Source organism: Dipodomys ordii, unplaced genomic scaffold (genome assembly GCF_000151885.1).
Source record: "Dipodomys ordii isolate 6190 unplaced genomic scaffold, Dord_2.0 Scaffold86, whole genome shotgun sequence".
Taxonomy (NCBI): Eukaryota; Metazoa; Chordata; class Mammalia; order Rodentia; family Heteromyidae; genus Dipodomys; species Dipodomys ordii.
The window spans coordinates 1954726-1964961 of record NW_012267302.1 but is presented as its reverse complement, the minus strand read 5'-3'; the positions used below and the strand labels follow the sequence as shown (position 1 = coordinate 1964961).

Below are 10236 nucleotides of genomic sequence, written 5' to 3'. Positions count from 1 at the left end.
CGCCCCGAGACCAGAACCTTCTTGAATGTTCCTTCGCGGGAAGGACTCGCCCCGCGGGTGGTGAAGAGCTCGGTCGGTACCGGGTCCTCCCGGCGAAGTTGAGGGGACCGCGCGGGCGGGGGGCGAGCTCGGGGCCGCCGCAGCCGCGGATGGTTTCCAGGTGGCGGTGAGGTGAGGGTTTTAAAGCTCGGAGCGGGAGCCCGGGCTCCCCCGGGTCGGGGAAGCGGACCTACCCGGAAAGTTGGGGCTGCTCATCTGTTGCGCGCCCCGCGGCTGCCCGAGCGGCTGGACGCAGCCTGGGGGCGGGAGCGGCTGTCACCTCCCCGTGTCGGGCAGCCGGGCGAAGCTGGGCTGCTTCACTCTTCCTCCCCAGGAATCCCTATCAAGGTCCGAGAGCGTCTCTCCTCTCTCCTCCTCATTTCTTCTCCTTTCTCTCCCCCCTCCGTAGCTTCCTCTGTCTTCTCTTTCGACTTCGCATGGTTGCCCACTCCATAGTTACGTGAGACTTGAATTGCGTTAGATGACTGGACCCCAGATTAGGTTTCAAGGGGGAGGAAGATGGTTCAATTACGAACCCATTTCTCTTAAATCGAACCTATGGAGTACAAATCAGTTTTTAGATGCTAACATATCTTATTTTGGAGCTAATATGCATTTGTAATATCAGAGTTTCATTGTGATGTAGACGGTAATAGGATTTCTGCAAAGAATCGAGAAGACTGGGAAATGTGCACTATTTTAAGAAAGGGATGAAGCAGCAGCTAGATCCACTTTTAGGAACGGATCAAAAAAGGCCAGAGATTTGGTAATTTCGCCTTCACTGCCCCTCAGAGCTGTGGCTCTTGGAGTTTTCCTTGGAATGCACTCTGAAGGGATGAAATAACCACTACGTGAGTGGGGGAGGGGGGAAGACGTGGCAGCAGTGTTCTTTCATCAACTTTTTGCTCACTTTTTTTTTTTTTTTTACGGTTCTGGAAAGAAACGTATTTCCCTTTTGAGTTTATGAATGGGGCTAGATTCCTAAAATAATCAGATGAAAAATTAAGCCTCCACAGCAGGAACGCTGGAAATTAAAAACATATTTAAGGAGAATTTGTAGGGTTTTTTTGGATTGATTTCTATGGATAGGTACCTTAAGAAGGAAATAAGCTGAAAGGGTACAGTCTTGAATATATTTTCCGTTGGTTTAAAATGATTTTTCTTTAACTTCAGCTTTTAGTCTGTGCCATTTCAGAATCTTGGAAATTCAAGCGTTTTCTTCCTGTGAGAAGCATAGGTTTAATGACTTATCCTTAAGTCACATCATGTCATGTCAGTTGTTGGTTTTGTAACATTGTGCTTTAAGCCCTTCTAGTGATTTTGATAGCTGATGACAAAAGTTTCTTTAAATTATATAGACTGTCTAAGAAAAGGTCTACTTTCGGCTCTCTTGGGTGGGTTATGCTTTCCACTGACTTACTAAAATGAATTACTTTGAAGCAATGAAACCAGGAACTTTGATAAGAGGTTAATTACATTGGTCATTTTGTGTGTTGGGAACTTAGCTGGTAAAATTGATAAAATATGTACAACTTTTAATAAGTACAAAGAAAGCAATACAAATGATTATTGCAAAAAGAAAGCATATTATTTGTATAGTCTACATAGTTGGAGGAGCTTGGCTTTTTGGTAAGAAGATAGTGACTTTTTCTTTTTTTTGGGTCCGGTCATGGGGCCTGAACTCTGGGCCTGGGCGCTGTCCCTCAGCTCTTCAGCTCAAGGCTAGCGCTCTACCACTTGAGCCCTAGTGCCACTTCCGGCTTTTTTCTTTTTTCTTATGTGGTGCTGAGGAATCGAACCCAGGGCCTCATGCATGCAAGGCAAGCGCTCTACCACTGAGCCATCTTCCCAACCCTGATAGCGACTTTTTCTATTACCTTAGTTTATTACATACTGACAAGCCTGTATGTCCCAGCTGGCTTTGAACTGTGATTCTTATCCCTGCCATCTGAGTAGCTAGGTGTATAGGTGTAAGCCACCAGCACCCAGTTGACCCTAATAAACTGTTTTGTTTTGCGGTCTTGGGGCTTGAACTCTGGGCCTGGGCACTGTCCCTCCGCTCCTGCACTCAGGGCAAGCACTTTACCACTTGAGCTACAGCGCCACTTCAGGTTTTCTGGTGGTTAATTGGAGGTAAGAGTCTCACGTACGCCGGGCGCTGGTGGCTCACGCCTGTAATCCTAGCTACTCAGGAGGCTGAGATCTGAGGATCGCGGTTCAAAGCCAGCCCGGGCAGGAACATCCGTGACTCTTATCTCCTAGAAAACTGGAAGTGGCGCTGTAGCTCAAGTGGTAGAGTGCTCGCCTTGAGCTGAAGAGCTGAGGGACAGCGCCCAGACCCAGAGTTCAAGCCCCACGACCGAAAAAAAAAAAAAAAAAAAGAGTCTCACGCACTTTCCTGCTCGGGCTGGCTTTGTACCATGGTCCTCAGATCTCAGCCTCCTGAGTAGCTAGGATTACAGGTGTGAACCACCAGTGCCCAGTTCCTAATAAACTTTTGCAAAAGTGTCTTAAAAGTTACAGGTTGTTAGAATGTTGATTTGTGCAATTGTTAATGAAAGTATATCTTGTTGTGTGTTCTCCCTCCTTCATATTGTAACCTATTTTAGTTTTTCATGCTGAAGGTGGACTAGGCAAGCAAAAATAAAAATTTTATTGCCCTTGGAATGCTCTTCTTGCTGTGAGATCTTGCATGTATACATATATTTCATTTTGTGCTAGTACTGGGGCTTGAATTCAGGGCCTAGGTGCTGTCCCTTAGCATTTTCCCTCAAGGCTGGCACTCTGCCACTGGAGTCACACTTGTACGTCCAGCTTTTTGCTGGCTAATTGGAGATGCATCTGAGACTTTTTCTGCCTGGACTGGCTTCTAACTGCAATTCTTAGATCTTAAGTCTCCTGAGTAGCTAGGATTATAGGCGTGAACCAGTAGTGCCTGGCTGAATTTTATAATTAAACCATAATGAGGTATGTGTATATAAATACATGAATATGAAACAAGCCAAATAAACTTGTATGCATATAAGTGAAACAAAGATTGTGTTTGTTTTACTTAATGAAATTTGTTTATATGTACTGAAGTTATTCTGACATTGGTTTTCCTTTAGTTCCCTAAAGAAACAAGAAATTCAAATTATTATTATTGTTATTATTTTTTTGGTCCTGGGGTTTGAATTTTGGTCCTGAGCTCTGTCTCTGAGCCTCTTTGTGCTAAAGGCTAGTACTCTCCCACGTGAGCCACAGTGCCACTTCCAGCTTTTTTGAGTAGTTAATTGGAGATAGGAGTCTCAGGGGAACTTTTTTTTCTTCCAGGGCTGGCTTTGAACTGTAATCCTCAGATCTCAGCCTCCTGAGCAGCTAGGATTACAGGTGTGAGTCACCTGTGCCCAGCCTCAAATTACTTTTATTTAGGCCACACCAGCAATATTTGAATTTGATGTAATGAAAACATTCCTTTTTCAAAAGATTTGCTGAGGGGCTGGGAAGATAGCTCAGTGGTAGAATGCTTGCCTTGCATGCATGAGGCCCTGGGTTCGATTCCTCAGCACCACATAAGCAGAAAAAGTCAGAAGTGGGGCTGTGGCTCAAGTGATAGAGCACTAGCCTTGAGCTGAAGAGCTGAGGGACAGCGCCCAAGCCCAGAGTTCAAGTCCCATGACTGACAAAAAAACAAAAACAAGAAAAAAGATTTGATCATTCAGAGGTGATCAATATGACTATTAGTATATTGGCTAAAAATACACTATGGAGATTCATGCTTCTTACATAATTGTCATCAGTGAATGAGTACTATTCTTGGGCTTCCTCTTCCTGCTAGTGCTTTAAGTAAATGTGTCAATGTGTCCATGTTTTAGTGGTTTACAGCTCTCTCACTTAAATAGTATTTTTTACATCAAATTAATATTCTCTAATGCACTGTCTTATTGGACAAATGAGCTCTATTATAAGAGAAAATTGTAACTTAATGGTTTTATCCATATACATATCTACAGTTAACTTCAGCCAGTTTTCTTCCATCGTTTTCTTCCATTGTTTAAACATGTGATAATAAAACACTTTATATTCGTTTGTTTTCCATTGTATAATGTATCTAGTAGATAATATATAAAGAAAAGATGTTTGCTTAGCTCACAATTTTGGCAATCCAGAAACCCGTCTTCTGCTTGGCTCTAGCAAGGGCCCCCACCCAGGTGAATGGCATCATAGTATGTGTGTGTGTTTATGTATGTATATGTATGTACCTATTTTTTCTTGCCAGTCCTGGGGCTTGAACACATTGCCTGGGCACTGCTTCTGTGTATGTGGTACTGAGGAATCAAACCTAGGGTTTCATGCATGCTAGGCAAGCCCTCTACCACTAAGCCACATTCCCAGCCCATAAGAATATATTTGAAAGTGATGGTTATATGGTGAGATGGGAAGCCAGAAAGATTCATGGGGAAGTCTCATTCTTTTTTTTTTTCTTTTTTTGGGGGGGGTCTGGTTGTGGGGCCTGAACTCTGGGCCTGGGCGCTGTTCTTCAGCTCTTCAGCTCAAGGCTAGCGCTCTACCACTGGAGCCACAGCACCAGTTCTGGCTTTTTCTGCTTATGTGGTGCTAAGGAATCGAACCCAGGGCCTCATGCATGCAAGGCAAGCACTCTACCACTGAGCCACCTTCCCAGCCCCTTGTAAGGTTCTTTATCTCAGTCCCCAACTCGGTTGCTAAAATAAGTCTTCATGCTTTCTTTCTTTTTTTTTCTTTTTTTTAATTTAATTTAATTTTTTTGTGAACATACTGTACCAGAGGGGTTACAATTACATGGGCAGGATAATGCATACATTTCTTATCAAGCATTGCAGCCTCCTCCTTTGTTTACCCTTCACATCCCTTCCCTACCTCCCCACCACCCAATCCTCCCCCCTCCCCCCTCTTTCTTTCTTTTTTTTTGGTCGGTCGTGTAGCTTGAACTCTCAGCCTGGGTGCTGTCCCTGATCTCTACCACTTGAGCTATAGCACCCACTTCTGGCTATTTCTGTGTAATTGGTGCTGAGGAATCAAACCCAGGGCCTCATGCATGCGAGGCAAGCACCTTACCACAGAGCCACCTTCCTAGCCCCAGTCTTCATGCTTTCTAACCTTGAATTTTCTGAATTTTAAAGAATGACTATTTCAGTTAAGAAAAATGTTGAAGATCTTTTCTACAACTATTTATAGCTAATAAAAAGAAAGCTGGGCACCGGTGCCTGTAATCCTAGCTACTCAGGAAGGAGGCTGAGATCTGAGGATCGCAGTTCAAAGCCAACTCAGGCAAGGAAAGTCCATGAAACTCTTCAGTTAACCACCAGAAAACTGGAAGAGGTGCTGTGGCTGGAGTGGTAGAGTGCTTGCCTTCAGCTGAAGAGCTGAGGAACAGTGCCCAGGCCCAGAGTTCAAGCCCCATGACCGACCAAAAACAGAAAATAAAAATATATATACAAAGACTGGACTAATGTTTAATTTTAGAGACACCATCCCGAAGATGTGATTAGTAAGCTTTTATTGCATATTTATTATGTACTGAAAAAATAATTTCTAGAAATCCAGAATGGAAGACAGTTACATTTTTATGTCTGAGAGCAAATACTGTTTTACATAGACTCAAGATTTCTTGTAACTTTTTCTTACACTTGATTGTATATTAACTATATTTGCATATCCACTTCTTCAAAAAAATCAGCATGTATTTATTTGGGACATTATAGCATTACTTTGTGTTAACCTTTGTTTTACCCCATTGTTCAAAACACCCCCTGCCATTTTAAAAAAATTCAGACAAGATTTTATTCATATTCAAATGTTGCATAAAGCCATATTCAAGGTTTTAATTTTTAGCAGTCATTTGTTTCAGCTAGCCTCAAAGATATTTTGACAGTGATCTCAATTTAGTAAGCTTGAGGTGCCACTGGGCTGCTGTGCAGTGTGCTTTCAAGTCACCAGTTCTGCTGCTTCAATGATGGTTAATATTGCTTTCATTGTTGCTGCTGCTATCACACTACTTCTTTGCTTTTCTTTGTGTTACAGTCTCAGCCACTATATTAATGATAAAAATCAAAAGCAGGCAAGAAAAGGTCTCTTGAGAGACCTTTTCTTCTGCCTAAACTTACAACATTCAGTGGTAGCACAATTGATCCACAAAGTGAGCTGAAGCTGGGCACTGTTGGTTTATGTTTAATCCTAGCTATTAAGGAGACTGAGACTGGAGGAATAAGGATTACTGTTTGCCACTACAATCTAGCCTGAGTAGGAAAGTCTGTGAGCTTTATCTCCAATAAGTTATCAGAAAGCCAGAAGTGGTAGAATATTAGCTTTAAGCAAAAAGTAGCTCAGGGACAGTGCCCAGGCCCTGAGTTCGAGCCCAAGAACTGGCACAAACACAAAAAACCCTCCCACAAAGTGAGCTAAACAGTCTGCCTATATAGCCACAAAGAGGATGTGCTAAGGACATCTAGCTCAGTTGTGGAAGTCTCTCTCTCTCTTTTTTTTTGTCCAGTCGCGGGGCCTGAACTCTGGGCCTGGGCGCTGTCCTGCTAGCGCTCTACCACTTGAGCCATAGCGCCACTTCCGGCTTTTTTCTTTTTTCTTATGTGGTGCTGGGGAATCGAACCCAGGGTCTCATGCATGCAAGGCAAGCGCTGTACCACTGAGCCACCTTCCCAGCCCATGGAAGTCTCTATACTAGTGAAGGTCTGTGTTTGTACTATAGCAACTCTTGGTGGTGGTCCTTATGCAAATGAAGTAGCCACAGGCTTCTTCCTGTGATCTGGGGAAGTGTTTCCCTCAATCCTGCCACAAAGTAACTGCTAGGTCATCTGAGTTTGATGAAGTTAGTGAAGGCAGAAAGAGTTGGTGTAAGCTGTTGTTGAATAGCTTCCTCCAGATATTCATAGAGTGAGTCTAAAGCAGATGACACTGACATGAGGGCAGTCTACCTGCTTAATTGGCAGCCCTTTTCTCAAGGTAGCCAGGCACATCTTATAGGCTATCAAGTAGGCAGTTAAATTGCCTATCTGCAAGTCTTAACGTATTTACAAAAGCATAACATTAAAATGAATAAAGATTTTTCATTGACATTAACAGTGTTTTAACAGTATTTAATGTTCTAATAATGCTGTCACCTGCCTCAGTGATGGAGAGGTGAATCCCTACTGTCCATGTCACTGAGCATTCATACACAGATCTTGTGCAGAAGGCATACATACACTTGTGTGTGTGTGAATGAGAGAGAGAGAGGGAGAGGAGTGGAATAGCTACAGCATACAATGATAGGGAAATAATTTGTTTTTCAGTTAATAGCTTGTCTTTTTTGTTCCAGTGTGTTTAAAGGAGTGGGAACTATATTCTCAGACATGGCTTTGTAGAAAATCTGAAAGGCTATTGAAAAAACAATCTGGTGAATGAATGAGTTTGCAAGGACAGAAGATCAACATATGACCGTCAGTTGTATTTCTAGATAATGGTAACAAAAATGGAAATTGAAACTTCATCTCAATAGCACTACAACCATGAAATACCTAAAGTAACTTCACAAAATACATGTAAAATGTTACAAAACTTGGAAAAAATGTTTTGCAATATTTTGCAGAATTATAAAATACAGTATGTTCATGAATTGAGTGACAGAATTTTAAGATGTCCATTCTTTAATCTGTACATTCAATACAATTTCAGTCTAAATTTCTGACTTCTAATGTAGATGGGCTATTTGATGATTTGTACCCTCATGCTATTTTGGTCCTGAATTGAGGCTTGAGATTTCCACTTTTCCAAGTTTTTTTTCTTTCTATACCCCTAGAAACACATTTGGCATTAAATCCAGCTATCCTTGCGTTCTTGCCCCATGACAAAAGTAACATTTCTTCTATGTCTTCTGTTTGCCTGATCTCCTAGGCACTTTATATAAATGATTGCTTTTGGTAGAGTTCTTTTTTTTTTTTCTTCGCCCTGAGTTCAAGCCCAGAACTGGCACTGTCCCTGAGCTGCTTTTGCCCCAGGCTAGCACTCCACTACTTGAGCCACAGTGCCACTTCTGGCTTTTTCTGTTTATGTGGTACTGAGGAATTGAACCCAGGGCTTCTCATGCATGCTAGGCAAGCACTCTACCACTAAGCCACATTTCCAGCCTAGAGTGCTAGCTTTGCGCAAAAAAGTTCAAGAACAACCCCCAAAAAAGTAGAATTAAGTCACATGTATTCATAAACTATATCTTTGATATGGAAATAGCATTTATTGAGTGAATTCTTATGCAAAAATATAAAAGTATTATTGAGAAAGGTATTTCAGTGGAAAGGAGTGAAATATATGATAGGGTTAAATATGTGAGAATTAGCTGGGCACTCATGCCTGTAATCCTAGCTTTAAAAAGGCTGAGATTTGAGGATCTAGGGTTAAAGCTAGCAGGGACAGACAAATCAGAGAGACTTACCTCAAATTTTAAAAGAGGTGTAGCTAGCTCTCATTGGGGCATAAGTATGATTGGAATTCATGGAATCCGATTTTTAAAAAATGAGTTTGCTGAAGGATTATTTGGAAGAACAGAAATATAATCTATTTCTGTTAGTATTGCTCTTAGTTGTCTTGGAAAATCCATCCTGCTTAGTTTCAAAATGTATGTCTACTGGTCCTGGGGCTCACACTCAGGGCCTGGGTGCTGTCCCTTATCTTTTTTGCTAGGGCTGTTGCTCTACCACTTGAGCTACATTTCCACTTCTGACTTTTGGGTGGTTAATTGGAGATAGCGACTTGCCTGCCTAAGCTGTCTTTGAATCTCATCTTCAGGTGTCAGCCTCCTTAGTAGCTAGGTAAGCCTCTGACACCTGTGTGCCTAATATAAATGTGCCACATTGTGATGGCCTGGTTTTGGAACCAGAAGTTATGTGAATCATGAAAATTGTCACATAAAATAGAAACACAGATGTTGGGAGGACCAGGAGTTGATTATGAAATGTGTAAGGAAGAATAAGCAAGCTGTGCGTGTGGGCACACACACACACACACACACACACACACACACAAAGAACAACTGTGGAAAGTGAAGACACACACACACACACACACACACACAGAACAACTGTGGAAAGTGAAGAGATTGTTAAAAGGTCCCAGGTGTCAGTGGCTCACGCCTGTAATCCTACCTACTTAGGAGGCTGAGATCTGAGGATCGCAGTTCAAAGCCAGCCTAGGCAAGAAGGTCCCTGAGACTATCTCCAATTAACCACCAGAAAGCGGGAAGTGGCGCTGTAGCTCAAGTGGTAGAGCGCTAGCCTTGAGCTGAAGAGCTGAGGGACAGTGCCCAGGTCCACAGTTCAAGCCCCATGATTGACCAAAAAAAAAAAAAGGTCCCTGTGAAATTTATTTTGTTGGTCATGAGAGGAGCCCAGCCCTGTGAAAATATTAAAAAAAACTTTTTATTAAGGTGTTGTACAGAGGGCTTGCTATCTCATAAGTCAGATAATGAGTCCATTTCTTTTTTTGGGCAGTGTCACCCCTTCTCTTTCTCCTAGTTTCCCTCTCTTGTTCCTGCCCACCAGTTACATAGTTCATTTTCCTGTGGAAATTTTTTAATGTCTGAGAAAGTTTAGAATATCAAGCATTCTTGAGTCTCCCTTATTAATTTTTAGATGATTTGTCTGGAAAAGACAGACTTTTAATGTTGCAACATTTTTTTTGGAAGAAATGTGACTCTGAAAGGATAATAGAATCATTTGCCAAGAGTTCTCTTCTAGTAATTCATTGAATAGTTTGTACTTAAAATTCAATGAACCCTGATAACTCAATACTGGAAATATTTACAATGTAGTAGAACTTATAAAGTCTGTGCCCAGGTTTGATTGACCTATTGAGTTTGTAGAGCTGGATTTTCCTGGAAAAAATGCTGTAGAAAGTTTTGTGTTTGGGTAAATAGTTATTTGGCAACTTAGTTCACCCCACCTCTTACCTGAGAACATGTTGTTCTTTAAGATTTCTTTCATGTTCTTTTTTTCTCCTTATAGATTAAAAAAATATAGTATGTATTGTAAACATTATGTAATATAAGTGTATGCTTCAGAATTACATAATGAAGTTCAGTTAACAGATTGGCAAAATTGGGCTGGGAAGTTGGCTCAGTGGTAGAGCGCTTGCCTTGCATGCCTGAGGCCCTGGGTTCGATTCCTCAGCACCACATAAGCAAAAAGAAAA

General features: G+C 41.8%; 1 protein-coding gene across 3 annotated transcripts in view; it reads left to right on the top strand.

The window, feature by feature from the left end:
• Positions 1 to 10236, top strand: part of P4ha1 (prolyl 4-hydroxylase, alpha polypeptide I) — a 64012-nt gene that overhangs the window by 501 nt on the left and 53275 nt on the right. The window contains exon 1 of one of the 3 annotated variants that reach the window (XM_013025691.1): positions 101 to 171. The exons of the other annotated variants lie outside the window; for them this stretch is intronic. The gene's annotated coding sequence lies outside the window, so the exon portion shown is untranslated. Of the gene's footprint in view, positions 1 to 100; positions 172 to 10236 lie in introns of those variants that run through there. 3 annotated transcript variants of the gene reach the window in all.